General features: G+C 60.0%; 1 pseudogene; it reads left to right on the forward strand.

Moving 5' to 3' along the window:
* The first annotated feature begins 182 nt into the window (after window positions 1-182).
* LOC137228439 (U4 spliceosomal RNA) lies at window positions 183-249 on the forward strand (annotated as a pseudogene).
* Window positions 250-14,383: the final 14,134 nt, after the last annotated feature.

The raw sequence follows: 14,383 nt of genomic DNA on the forward strand, positions 1-14,383 counted from the left end.
CTGGGAAGCGGGGAAGGGCCTCTGGCACCTTGACTGCCAGCCCACCATGGGGCGGCTTTTGTGATGAAGAAGCACCACATCAGGCTGCTCAGAGCCATGTCGTGCCTTCTCCGTCTTTGTGTCCTCACATGACCTTCAGAGACGCTATTTCCAAATAGGCCACATTCTGAAGTTCTGGGTGTAGCTTTGCGCAGTGGCAGTATCCTAGCCAGTGAGGTTTATCCGAGGCGCGATTATTGCTAACTGAAGTTCTGGGTGACCATGAACCCAGGCGGGGTGGCGGGGGCTGGGGCACTATCCAACCCAATACACAGACCAAACAGATACATCATTGGAAACGGCCCAAGAGTCGGTGAAAATATAACACGTTTTATCAAGGGACCCCAAAATAGAAATGGCTTAATCAGGAGAGAAGTGTATTTCTCTTTCACGTAGCACTCTGAGTGTAAGCGTCCGAGGGCCGATACGGAGACTGCACTTTCTCAGGGACCTCCTCAACACCTGGTTTCCGTCAGTCTGGCAGTCCAGAATGGCTGCTTCAGCTCCAAACATCACCTCCACACGCCAGCAAGGAGGAAGAGCAAAAGGGACGTGAAGAGCAAAAAAAAAAAAAAGGGGACGTGAAGAGCATGACTTTCCCTTTAAAGACAAGACCTAGAAAAGCATACCCCTTCTGCTCACATCCCATTGGCCAGAGATTAGTCATATGACCTTTCTTGCTGCAAAGCCTGCAGGGAAATGTAGTCTTTTTTTTCCTGGGCAGCCGCGTGTTCAACTAAACTCTAGGTTTTTCTGGTGCCCCTCAGCCTCAGGCACAAGTATGTCACGGGGAAAATGGAGAAATGGAGACTTGGGCCCTGGGCACGTTGCCCTTCCAGACATAGCTCATCCCACTGCCGCAGGCCCCGCTGACCTAGGACTGAGGTCAGGGGTCACGCAGTTCCCTTCAGACAGGTGTTTCGGGAGGTGTGGATGCCTTCAGGCTCAGGCCAGGCCTGGGGAATGTGATGTCTGCATTAAGACCCAGAGGATGGGGGCAGGGGGAGAGAAGGGGAGGATGGAGTCCAGGCAGAGGAACAGAACCTGCAGAGGCCCAGAGGCACTGGACCGTGGGCAGACGTGGAACCTGCACTTTGCACGATGGATGTTGGCACATTCAGGTGACGCAGCAGCAGGGCTGTGAGTCGCTCGTGCCTCTCTCTGCACTTACACTTCGCTGTTCCGACTAGGCGGGTGTCTGAGGGTCCTGGGGGTGTCAATCCGACGTGTGTTGCCCCGTTCTCTCGCTCGCGCTGCGTCTCCACCACGTGCTTGTCAGTCTGATCTTGAACTCATGTTTACTTGACCTTAGCCCATGGGAATCCCATAGCTCTAAATCCAGGGTGATGGGAGGGGTTGCGCCTGTGCGGGTGGGGGCCCCGCAGAGCTGGAGGTGCAGGGCTCAGGGCACAGCTGCGGGCATCTGCCCTCGGGGCCGGGGTCTTCCTGCCTGCTCACCGCTCACCTGCTCCACAGAGGTCAGAGGTCTGGGGAGACTTCCGCTCATCAGATCCCAGAATCCAAGTTTTGTTTCTGCAGTGGGAGGGTCCCTTGGGTGTCTAGTGCACTGCCTGCAGTGAGCTGAATAGTTGCCCCCAAAAGAGATGTGTTCACATCCTCACCCCTGGACCCTGTGAATGGGGCCTTATTCGGAAAAAGGACCTTTGCAGATGTCATTAAGTTAAGATCTTGAGAACAGGAGACCACCCTGGATTACCTTGGGGGGGGGGCAAATCCAATGACCAGTGTCCTTATCGGAGACTCACAGAGGAGAGACAGACACAGGGCAGAAGACGGGGCAGAGGCAGGAGCCGTGCTGCCCAGGCTGAGGAACAGCTGGCCAGCAGGAGCTGGGAGAGGGAACGGCCTCCCCTGGAGCCTCCAAAGGAAGTGCGGCTCTCCACACGGGGATTTTGGACTTCTGGGCTCCAGAACGGGGAGACTAAATTTCTGTCATTTTAAGTCACCCTTCGTGGTAATTTGTTACGGCCGGTGCTTTCAAGAACCAAAAAGTTCCGTGTCTGGAACGTGGCTTGCAGCAGGGGCCCTGGACAGATGGGGCTGGTGGGCCTGGTCCTGTGAGGCTTCCAGCTCCTGCCCCGGAGTCTGGACTGATCCTATTTTCCAGACGCTAAGGGATGCTTTTCAAAATGCCTTTTGGACTCCTCCTGGCACTTCTTCTTCCCAGAATATTCTCCCTATGGATTCTTTTTTTTGGGGGGGGGGGGGTTCTTTTCCACGCATCCAGTTGCAAAAGCGTCTCGTATCAGTGATCCACTGCGGTATAACAAAGCACCTGAAACCCAGCGGCTCAGAACCGCAAGCAGTGCTGCGTGTCAGGAACCCGGAGCACCTCAGCCATGCGATTCTGGCCCAGGATCTCTGTGACATTGATGTCAAAACGTCAGCCGGGCCTCTCGGTCCTTTGAAGGCTTACGTGGGACTGGAGGACCACGTGCTGGCAGGTTGGTGCTGGCTGGAGGTCAGCTCCCGGCCATGCTGACCTTTCAGCGGGGCTGCGTGAGCACCCTCACAACATGGTGGCCAGCGATCTGAGCTCCAGGCCAGAGCCGCGGTCCCTGGAAGTTGCACACCAGCACTCCCCCCTACGCCGGGAGTGAGGGTCCCCGGGGTTTCCTGGGGGCCTGCACTACACATCCCCAAGGACGAGTCAGGTCTACACAGGGAGGCTACAAGGGGATTAAACCACAGCAGGAGACCCTGAGGTTAGACCCAGCACAGAACTTTCTTAGCGTGACACGGAACAATGCAGGATATCTCCCGGAGCGTTCCCACAGGAGCCCTGAGATGGAGGACGGTTCCTCCACGCTCTACAGATGGCCACCCGGGTCCAGAAGACGAGCAGCCCCTCCAAGCCACGCGCTGCGGTGATGGGGCCGGGGTTGGAGCCCATCTGCTGACTCTGGCCCAGCCTTCCCCTCCCCCCTGACACCCCTGCTGTCTTGGCCTAGCGCCACGGGCCTGTTTTCCGGGTGAGGCCCCCTGACGCCCTTAGTCAGATTGTGTGGTCCCCTCCTCCTCCCTCCTGTGTCCTCTCTCCCCTCTCTGTCGCTCCCTCCCTCTATCCCCCCACCCCCCACCTCCTCCATCCCCACCCTGACCCGCTTGCTGTCTCTGGAGGGAGGCAGAGGTCACTGTCCTGCAAGGTCTTGGTCCAGGCCGAGGTCCAGCCGGCCTCGGGGAGACAGAGGACACCATGGACTCGGCAGCACAAGGGCCTCAGGCTCAGTGGCCCGAGCCTGTACCCTCCTGACAAGCATTCCCAGGGCCATGCGTTCCGTCAGCCAGCCCTGGGCCGGGCCCTGCTGTGTGTGTGTGTGTGTGTGTGTGTGTATGAGTGTGTGTGTGTGTGTGTATGAGTGTGTGTGTGTGTGTTTATGTTTGTGTGTGTGTGTGTGTGTGTGCAGGCTCACGGGTGCCTGCACGCCCAGCCCTGGGCTGGGATGAGGAATCCAGCAGTGATAGGGGCGGACAGAGACAGACTCGGCCCGGCTGCGGGGGCCTCAGGGTCAGTGGAGAGCCTGACACTGCCGGGCAAATGGAATGGGGGTCCCACGGGGAAGCCCAGCACTAAGGGGGCCTGAGTGACCAGCAGATCAGGAGGGCCTCTGTGAGAGGGTCTTTTGGGCTGGGACGCACCCAAAGGGGCCTGCTGTGGAGGGGAGGGGGCATGCGTGGAACTCCCGGCAGAGGGAGCAGCATTGGAAAAGGCTCTGAGGCAGGAAGGGGCAGATGCGTTCCGGGGCTGAAAGAAGAATGTGAGGGGGTGCTGAGGGTGGGATCACCGGGAAAGACAGTCTGCTGCCCAGAGGGAGCGAGGGAAGCAGGTAGGAGGCTGAATCCCCCGGGACTGCGGCCCGCGTTCTCACGGTTCCCAGGGCCTGCCCCCTCCCCCATCAGCGGCCCAGGGACAGGGGACGGCGGCGTCTCTTCCTCAGCCACCCCGGGGTGGGGGGTCCATGCAGTGTTACCGTGGAAAGCAGCAGGTTAAAAGCCTTTGACCCAGAAATGTCACCTGCTGGAACCCGCCCTAAGTTAATCATTAAGGAAGGGGGCACAGATTTCGCGGGTCACTCAAGCAGCCTTGTTAAGAGAAAGTTCAGAGCACCCTAAACGCCCCCGCCGAGAGGGGACTGGCTACATAAATGAAGGTCTGTTCAGGCAGCACAGTATCCTGCAAACCTTAAAACAGAGCTGCAGCCCTGGGCCCTCAAACGCCGGACGCTTCTCAAGAGATGCACGCTCTCCAGGGCCCGGGGACCTGCCCCACACCCACAGGGAGGCCACAGCCTGCTTCGATGCCTTCAAAAGTCCACGATCTGGGGGAGAAACGAGTCTTTCTGATGCCGAAAGGAAGCTTATTTTTAGGATGACGTTTAGACAAGTTCTTTTACGTGTCATCCAAATGAAAAAACAACATTTAAAAACTTCCCTTGTAATTTGTGGACCCCAAGAATATAGCCGAGGACTCTAATTCTGATGAGAAAAGCAGACAAAGAAAAGTAGGGGGAGCGTTACCCCATTTGTGGGAACTCACACAGGTATGCAGGTGTACATTGATGGGTGCGTATAACAAAAAATCCTAAAATCTGGAAAGCCACACGCTTAGATGCCGCAGTGATGACACTGGTTCGGTGTTGAGCGTACAGGTGACTTGTTTATTCTTGCCCACCTGTATCTTTTTCACTGAGGTGAGAGTCATGTAACATAAAAGTGACCATTTTAAGTTGCAGAATTCAGCGGCCTTTACCACATTCACAGTGTTGTGCGATCAGCACCTCTGTCTAATCCCAGAACATTTTCATCCCCCCGAAAGGAAATCCCCGGACCTCATAAGTAGTCACTCCCCATGCACCCTCCCTCCAGCCCCTGGCACTCACCAATCTGAGTTCTGCCTCTAAAGATTTTTCTAGATATTTCATATAAGTGGAATCGTACTATATATGCCTTTCTGTGTCTGGCTTCTTTCACTTAAAATTAGCTTTCGATGTTCGTCTGTGTGGTAGCACGTGTCAGAGCTTCATCCCTGCTCATGGCTGGACGGTATCCCATTGTATGCACGGGCCACGTACGATGGACTATTATTCCATTCGTGAACAGAAATGTACGTTCATCGGTGGGTGCACGTTTACCTGTATGTTTTACAGCGATCGTCTAAGCCCTCCCGTGGGAAGGGATGAGTCAGCCTCAGGGGCCATTTCCCCGCGTTCTCTCCCAGTTCCTTCCCCTCTCCTGTCCTGCTGCCCTTTCTCCTCCACCCCCACCTGCTTTGGAGCTTCAACCCACCTGACGTCAGGATCTGCAAGAGGTAAAGTTAGGACTGTTATCAACACAGATCATGAAAACGGCTCGTGTTCCACTCTGGGCTCTTTCAGATCTACGGTACCTGAAGACACCCAGCAGTGCCACTCCAGTCGCAGAAGGACAAATGTCGTGGCCCTAAGACAGGGGAGCTGTGCACGTGTGTAGGTGCGTGTGCAAACATGCAGGGACTGTTCACGCACGTCGAGGGTCTGGAGAAGGCGTCAGCCAGCCCCGCCGTGGGACGCCAGCTCGATCCGGTCTCCAAAGGGCAAAGAGGACTGGGGTAGACTCCCCCTGCGGGCGTCTTGGGCTCGCTGTGTGCAGTGATCCTCTAAGAGCAACACGGAGGGGAAGCTTGCCCAGCTTCTTCTCTGTGGGACGGGCCCGGTGGGCACAGGAAGGGGAAAGTTTACCTAGAGGCAGCTCTGCGGGACGACCACAGCAGATCAGAACCCAGAAGCCATGCCCTGGGGCGCGAGGCCTCTCCCTCGAGGCTGCCCTGCAGGGCTCAGTCTTCTGAAGGCAGGATCTCCCCAGAGGGGGGCTGCGTGTGGGCAGCACACTGCGGGACCCCTGTGGCCTTCAAGACGGGCTCCTGTGCTGCCCTGGTGTCAGTGGGCCAGGCGCCAAGCGCCTGCCAGGCCTCTTTACGCTTTGTCTCACCAGCCAGGCCATTTTCCCTGGGCGGGCCTGAGCTTCTGCCCAGGCACTGAGAGGGTGGTGTGAAAACAGATCCACCTTCAGTGCTGCCTGGGCTGCCGCGGGGCAGGGACCGAGCTCTCATGGACGCTCGGGGTCAGACAGAGCCCGTGATCTGGCCCCGCACCGCGGGGCTTGGCTGCGGTGGGAGGATTCCGCGTGTGCCCTGGGGAGGCCCTGGCCAGGGTGGACCCCGCACACGTCTCTCCCGTCTGGGGCGGCGGTGCCCCACTGACCCCACGTGGGCCGTGCCCTGGGAGCCCGTGGCGCTAGGAGCGAGCCAGCCAGCCCTCCACAGCGGCCACTGCCTCCGGTGGGGATTCTATTCAGATGGCCGGGCCATCAGCCCCAACAGAGCAGGCGGGGCCTCCCCGGGTGCTGGCCTTAGAGGGATTTTGGGGGGCTGAGGGGGGGGCAGGGCCAGGCAGAGGTGAGCGGATCTGCCTGGGAGCCCCTGCCCCCTCGTGGTGCCCATCCGCGTAGGGGTCGTGGCTGCCGCATTGCTGAGTCCACCTGGAAGAAGAGCTGGTGACCAGGCCCGGGGTCTCCCATGGGTCAGGACCCCCAAGGGTAACTAGGAAAAGCCACCTGCTGGCTAGGACAGCCCAGGGCGCGGAGAGGCTGCAGGACGTCCGGGGCCACACATCTGCTCATGGCTGCTGTGACCCCCCAGGACCACAACACGGAGCCCGAGCAGGGCCATTGCCCGCCAGGCCCATAGCTCAGGACCCTGGGCCCACAGGATTTTAGGGGTCCACAGAAGTGCTTTCACCTTTTTTTCAGCTCAGAAAGGAAACAGAAGGAAAAAAGTGAACTCCTAGGGTTCCTTTTATACCAACACAGGCATAAAATAAATCTTCAATATTTTCACAGAGGAAGGAGCCCACGGAGGCCGAGTGTCGAGGACCCACCCCGGCCCCAGCGGGGAGGACCAGAGGCGCTGGACCGAGAGGAAGGCCTGTCAGTGCAGAGCTAGGGAGGAAAGCAGGGAGGCGAAGGTGAGAAGGGTTAGGGAGAGAGAGGGAGGGAGAGGGAGGGAGAGATGGGGGAGGACAGTCACGGAGCCGGAGCTGGGAGCCCACAGCCTTGGTGGCGGGTGGCAAGCTCTGCTGCCCCCAGCCTCCAGGGGCGCGTGGCCAGGCGCTGCTTCTCCCGTCCTGTGCGCACCGAGGGGACAGGGAAAGACGGCCTGCACCGGGCTCCGACCCTGTGCCGGGTGCACAGATGGGCGGGGTTCGGAGGAAGGGAACGGAGCTCAAACGGAGCTCCAGCGGGTGGGAGGCGAGAAGTCCCCCCAAACTCTGCACAACCCCCGACACCATCTCGGCCATAGGGTGGGGGCCAACAAGAGCCCGAGAGTGCCGGCCGTCCAGGGCCAACCACTGTGTGCATCGCCGGGGCAGCCAGCCCTGGGCCAGGTTGATTCTCTGGGGGTTGTGCCCCGCCGGGGAGTGAAGGGGCCCGGGAAGCGGGAGGGGGGTTGGGGGTCGGACCCTGGAATCCGGAGCTCCTCCCTCTGTCCTCCGCCCTGCGGCCAGGGCTGCTTCCACTAGAAGGCAGTGCTGCTCAGCCGTCGGCAGAGGCCGGGCCAGCCTGGCAGGCGCAGCCAGAGTGAGAACTGGGGCTGCGGTGCAGGATGGGGCCCTGCTCTGGGGAGGGGGTCACCGGATGCAATACAGGACACCTGGTGAGATGTCCATTTCAGATAAACAACGAATGACATTTTTTAGTATGGGACGTCCTTGTCCTAAAATAGTATTCCTTGTTTATCTGCCATTCAGATCTTACCCAGTGTCCTGTATTTTTTTTAATTAGTTAATTTATATTTATTTTTGGCTGCGTTGGGTCTTTGTTGCTGTGTGCGGGCTTTCTCTAGTTGTGGCGAGTGGGGGTCACTCTTCGTTGCTGCGTGCGGGCCTCTCGTTGCAGTGGCTTCTCTTGTTGCGGAGCATGGGTTCTAGGCACGTGGCCTTCAGTAGTTGTGCCGCACGGGCCTAGTTGCTTCGCGGCAGGTGGGATCTTCCCAGACCAGGGATTGAACCTGTGTCCCCTGCACTGGCAGGCGGATTCTTGAACACTGAGGCACCAGGGAAGCCCAGTGCCCTGTATTTTTAAGAAATATTTTACCACTGATATTTATTTTGTTAAAGTAATTTTACTTTATTTATTTATTTTTTGGCTTCATTGGGTCTTCGTTCCTCACACGAGCTTTCTCTCTAGCTGTGGCGAGCGGACGCTACTCTTCGTTGCGGTGCGCAGGCTTCTCGTTGCTGTGGCTTCTCTTGTTGCTGAGCACAGGCTCTAGACACGGGGGCTTCAATAGTTACGGTGGGACTTCCCTGGTAGCACAGTGGTTTAGAATCCGCCTGCCAATGCAGGGGACGTGGGTTTAAGCCCTGGTCCGGGAAGATCCCACGTGCCGTGGAGCAACTAAGCCCGTGCGCCACAACTACTGTGCCTGCGCTCTAGAGCCCGTGAGCCACAACTACTGAGCCCGTATGCTGCAACTACTGAAGTCCGTGTGCCTAGAGCCCGTGCTCCGCTACAAGAAAAGCCACCGCAATGAGAAGCCCGCACACCGCAACAAAGAGTAGCCCCTGCTCACTGCAACCAGAGAAAAGCCGTGCGCAGTAATGAAGACCCAACGCAGCCAAAAATAAATAAATAAATTTATTAAAAAAAAAAATTATGGTGTGCGGGCTTAGTTGCTCTGTGGCATGTGGGATCTTCCCGGACTAGGGTGCGAACCCGTGTCCCCTGCACTGGCAGGCAGATTCTTAACCACTGCGCCACCAGGGAAGTCAGAGTGTCCTATATTTTATTATTTTATTTGCTAGGTCTGCTGACCATTCCTGGGACAGCACAGGCAAGTGCAGGGAAGAAGTCCAGGATGGGGCTGCAGCCCCGGCTCCAAGTTCATCAGCTCAGTGACTGATGTCCAGATGGGTCACCAGGAGGCCGCACCTGCCCTGCACGGTGACTCAGGTGAATGTTGGCAGTGGTGCTGGCTGACATCCAGGCAGCCCTGGGCGGGGTGGGGCAGGGCAGGGTGGCTTAGACCGAGCTCTGGAACCTTGCCTCTGACCTCTTACCCAGAGGTAGCAGGACCCACTGACTTTGACTCGGGACTCATTTATCTAGGCCTCTGAACGGTGAAGGGTGTGGTGAGGGTCAACGGCCAGAGAACTGGGTCTGCTCACTCTGAAAGGGCCGGCTGCTGTAGTTCCTGTTGTTGGAACTCTCTAGACTTGTGCGGTGCACAGCCTGCGTAACTGTGCCAGGTGGTCCTGGGCCGTGTCTCTGTTTCCCTCTTCACCCAGGGGCTCTCCCTCATCTCCACCTGCCAGGCTTCTGCTCCCACCACAGTCCCTGTGCTCCCACAGGAGTTTCCGTGGTTATATTTAGGTCATGAATTCACCTGGAGTTTCACTGGGTTTATGAACAAAGGTAGGGGCTCTGACTCACTCTCCCATCTGCCGGGGCTGCTCTGCCCCAGTGCCACGTGGCCAGCACTCCACGGCTCGCTTGAGTGGGTGTGTGTGAGTGCCGCAGAGGGGCAGAAGCCAGAGCTCAGATACCCCGCTCCCTGGGACTGGGTCTCCACGGGGAAAGACAGACAGAAACGGCAGCGGCACCTGAGGCCTGTGTGCAGGTCAGTTCAACGACCAGTGCCTTCTTGTGTCTGCTTATCCGTAGGGCCATCGCTGGCGCAGAAGCAAGCCAGCCGTTCCCGCCAGTGCTTTTCCCCGATGATCAAGTCCCTCGGTTCCTGTCTGTGGGCGGTGGGCCCAGCTCAGCAGTTCAGGGCCTCGTGTGTCCCCTGACAGCCCGGGAGCTGGCAGGCTCCTGGCAGCAGGCGTGCTCCTCTCTGGACTTGTAAGGGAGGAGTCCTTCACTCACTCACTCTCGCGCTCATTCATTCATTGACCAGTGAACTGTTCGGGCCCCGGCCATGGAGCAGGGAGCTGCGTGGAGAGGTCTCAGGGGCCGGACAGCGGGACTTGAGCCAACGGGCGGTGGCGAGGTGGGGCAGGAAGCCGCCTACCTCTGCCCACGGAGCCCCAGGGCCAGCAGGACCCAGGGACACCGGCTCCTTCCCATGCACACAGCACCCCACGGCCCAGGCCTGGCCTGGCTGCGGGGGGATTGGGGGCTCCCTGGAGGCCCTGGGTGGCAGCCATGGGTCACCCAGCGCAGCTCGGGGACAGAGAGGAAACGTGGCAGAAGGAACCCACGGGGAGGGCCTTGCCTCCCCCGGTCCCTTATTCCCACTGGACCAGGAGGGACGATGGCCCACACAGGGGAAGGCCACCAGCCAGCGATGGCGGGCGGAACACAGGCTCGGGTCTCTGCAGAGCGGAGCGCCCAGCCTCCCACCTTCCGCCTCCTCTGGTCAAGGGGCCGCCTGAGGAAGAGTGAAGAGCTGCTCCCTGAACTGGAGAGTCTGAGTCTCTGGGGTGAGTTTGCAGAGCTGCCACCAAAGGCCCTTCCCGACCACGTAACGGACCAGACAGACGTCCCACCTGACCTCAGTCAGGTCAGGGTGGCAGGGGTGAGGGGAGAAGGCCGATTTGGGATTTCGATTCAGCACATGCAGGGGAGGGTGAAGGAGGCCTGGTCAGCGGGGCAGAGCCCTGGCCCCTCCCCCTCCCTCCCCCTTCACAGTGGAGAGGACGCCCCCACTTGCCCCGGCGCAGGGGCTTCCCTAGTATCTGTGACCTCCTCCCTCTGCAGTGGTGAGGCAGGACGGAAGGGACCAGGGCACCTCCGAGGCCCCATGGCCCGAGAGGCAGCCCCTTGGGCAGCAGCTGAGGCCGGGACTGGGTGGCGTAAGGAAGTGGGCGACCTGTCTGGCCTCCAGACCTGTCCAGCACCACGGGCTGGCCAGCTGGGGCAGCTGACGGAGTCTAGATGCCAGCTGGGCCAGGGGTGAGGCGGCCGAGGGCAGCTGCCCAAGAATAGGCCTGGCACGCCACGCAGCCTGTCCCCTTCAGCTCACGGGCCCCACACACAGCTGAGGAAACTGAGGCCCAGAGAGGAAGGGCTGGGCCGAGGTTATCCAGGGGGCTGGACGGGGATGCCTGGGTCCGACCCTGGGCACCAAAGCCCATCTCCTGCTCCGTCTTGCTGGCCGGGGACCCTGGGGGGCCCTCTCGCCCTTCTGGGCCCCTGTCTGTCCAGTGCAGGGCTGAGTGAGGCCATCTCCGAGGACCCATCGGAGACCTGGGGTACGGCTGGTGTCGGAGGCAGGGAGGCCGGTGGGGCCCTTCGGGCGCCGGCTCCAGGGCCTCGGCTCCGCCTCTGCTCGGATGCTTTCTGCCTCCAGCCCCTCGTCCCTGCCGCCCCTCCCACCCAAGCCTGGCACTCAGACACGTGTGTCGTGGCCGTGAGGGGCTGTGCGAGGGGGCCGCCACCTGGGACAGGGGGCCCAGCTCTCCAGCGATGGGAGGGGCTGCTGCGGAAAGGGCCTCACGCCGGGGCCTTCAGCTCTGGCTCCTCTTGGGGCTTTTGTCTCCCCTGCTCTGTCCAGCGGCATCTGCCTGACTCCGGCCCTCTGTGTCCCAGGCCAGACACCCTCTCTGGGAGGAGAAGAAGCTGCTCTGCCCGTCCGGCCCCTCCCCCCAGTCTTGTGACCCAGGAGCTCCTGACAGTACAGCCAGATGGCGATTTCCTGTTGACCCCGGAGCCCGGCTCAGTGTCCCTGGCTCCCCGTGCCCTGGCCAGCACCCCTGGAGCCCCGGCCGCACGGTCCTCTCCCCGCTCCCTGGGGAGTTTGTGGCCCCAGCACCGCCCCCTGCAGAGACCTGGGAATCAGGCCCAGAGGCCTCACCTCATCTATTTTTAAGCACAAGTCCATGAAAGATTCACAGGCTCCTTTATTTACTGGTGGTGGGATGGCCCTGGTGCCTGTGGCACACCCACCAGCAGGTCCCAGGTCCCAGGTCCCTGCGAGCTCACCTGGTGCCCCGGGGCAGCCCAGGCGCCTCCCTCCGCAGGGCCCCGCTCTGCTCTCCCGACCTGCCTTCCTCCCAAGGAGCTTCTCCCCAGGAGATGAGACTCCTGGAGACGCCTCCCCAGAGGGAGTGGGGCTCCTCCCTGCGCCCCGACCAGCTATGCAACTGGCTGCTCCCCATCTAAATGGTCCCTGATCTCCGGCGACCGCTGAGACTTTGTCTCCTCCCTGGCTTTCTCGTCCTGGCCTTTTACCTGGGCAGGTTTGAAGGGAGAGGAATCCACCTCCTGATGCCAGAGGCAAGGTCGGGAGGGGCCTTGCTTCCCGCTGGCCTCCTGGAAACAGGCCACAAGGAAACTGAGGCTCGGGCAGACTGGAGCTTAGCCATTTCTCTGGAGTTCAAAGGCTGGGCAGCCCGCCCCTGCCCCTAAAGCCACATGGCGAGGAGGGGTGCTTTATCTGGGCCTCCAGAAATGCAGAGGCTCGGCCCTTCCTTCCAGGTACCCCACCCAGCCCCAGATAAACACAAGGACCTCAGGGCCCCTCCCCTTGGCTGCTGCGGGCTCCCGTGGCCTCAGGAGGTGGTGCCGGTTCAGCCCCGATTGTGTCACCTGGTGTCAGGTGCTGTCTGGCTGGGCAGGTCCCAGCTAATGCCCAGGAGGGCTCTCAGCTGTCCTCCAGCAGGAGATGGGACTGACTTAGCAGCAAACTCCCCCAGCACCTTCCCTGGGTGCTTGTGGGGACTCGGGGCACCCAAGAGGGTCAGGCAGGGCGCGGGTACATCCCTGCCCGTCAAAGTAGCATTCTCCACGTGGGAGGGGCCTGGAGGGAGCCCACGCCAGGCCCTGCTTCGTCATGAATCACTCATTTTAGAGGAAAATCTCATGCCTCGGTATCTCCACCAACCCAGAAGATTCTCTGGTGATTCACTTTCAAGAAACAAAAAGAGTTATTGTTAGCCTTCCAAATGGGGCATTACAGGAGAATATTGAATATTTGTTTCAGACCCAGCGGAGCCTGAGGCCCCTCCTCCTCTCCCTCCCTTGTCAGGGGAAAAGTGGACGTTTTCTTTCAACACTTCCCCAGAGGAGGAAGGAACTGGGAAAGAAGGCAAACTTGAGCAACAGCCTGTCTGTCTGTCTGAGGACAAAAGAGCGGCGTCCAGAACCCGCGCCCCTGGGAGCAGGAGGGCAGCGCACCAGGCGCACCAGGCGCGCCAGGCGCTAGCAGCCTTCCTGGCGCAGTGGGTGTGGGATAGGGGGCCGGGCCGGCTCTTCCCGTCACCTCTGTGAAACGGGGAGGCGTTTGCTCTGGGGAGTACTTGTGGAGCACCTACTGGGTGCCAGGCATTATCCTCTTGGGTGTCAGACGCCAGAGCAGGCACGGCTCAGTGGAGCAGCCCTGGGAGGCGGGGGAGAACGGCCACGAACACGAACACCCACGAACGCGCAACTGAGTCACGGGAAGGGAGGTGAGGGGTGGGTGGGGCTGCCTTGGCGAGGGTGGTGGCCTGGGAGCTAAAGGACCAGCAGGAGCCTTGGGTAAAGCAGCTCCGTCTGCCCGTGGTGGTTGTGAGCACGGGATTCCGCTTCTCTGTGAGGACCCTCTGGGGCCTCCAGCTCAATGTATTTCTACACCCCCTCCGAGAAGCCCTCCTGGGACCCGGCCTCCTGCCCCAGTGCCCAGCTCCCTGCAGCACTGCTGGCTGTCGTGCGCCCACCTGACCCACAAGCCTTTTCTGGAGTCTCGCTGGGGTCTGTCCAGGGAGCCCCAGATCCTGCAGCCAGCCCAGGCACAGCAGTGCCGGCACCCCCTCCCCGAGGGGCTCTCAGGCCTCCTCTAGAGGGGGCAGCTATATCCTGTTCCAAGAGCGGAAAAAGAGACCCTCAAGCTGTTCTGTGTGATGCAGAATGATGGCCAGACGGATTTGCAGCGAGACTGAACTAGACAGTGTTCTCACCGGTCTTACTGTACATCGCCCACAGGTGTAACGCAGAGGAAATGACGCTCCTGCTGTGCAAAGCTAAGAACACCTATGAAGGGGCTACTCCACCCACAGCAGGGAAACCGCTTCTCCCTTCGGGCCTGAGACCCCCATTCCTCCGTGATGGAAGCTTTTGTACTTGTCAGCCAAAGTAGCAGTTTGGGGAGGGGGGAGGCTTCAGGGAAGTATTTCAGTAACAGGTCACCTCAGCGTCTGAAAAAGGGAAGAGGCCCCTGGGGCTCCACACACGGGGCCATTGGTAAATTGCAGCAAACCCGGGACCCAGGCCACAGGCGGAGGGCACTTGCGCAGAAAGGAAACTTGGCTTTACAGCCGCGATCTGCTCTGAGGCCGGCTGGCTGAGCCCACAGGGGGTGACCTGG

Source organism: Pseudorca crassidens, chromosome 7, assembly GCF_039906515.1.
Source record: "Pseudorca crassidens isolate mPseCra1 chromosome 7, mPseCra1.hap1, whole genome shotgun sequence".
In the NCBI taxonomy this organism is placed as follows: Eukaryota; Metazoa; Chordata; class Mammalia; order Artiodactyla; family Delphinidae; genus Pseudorca; species Pseudorca crassidens.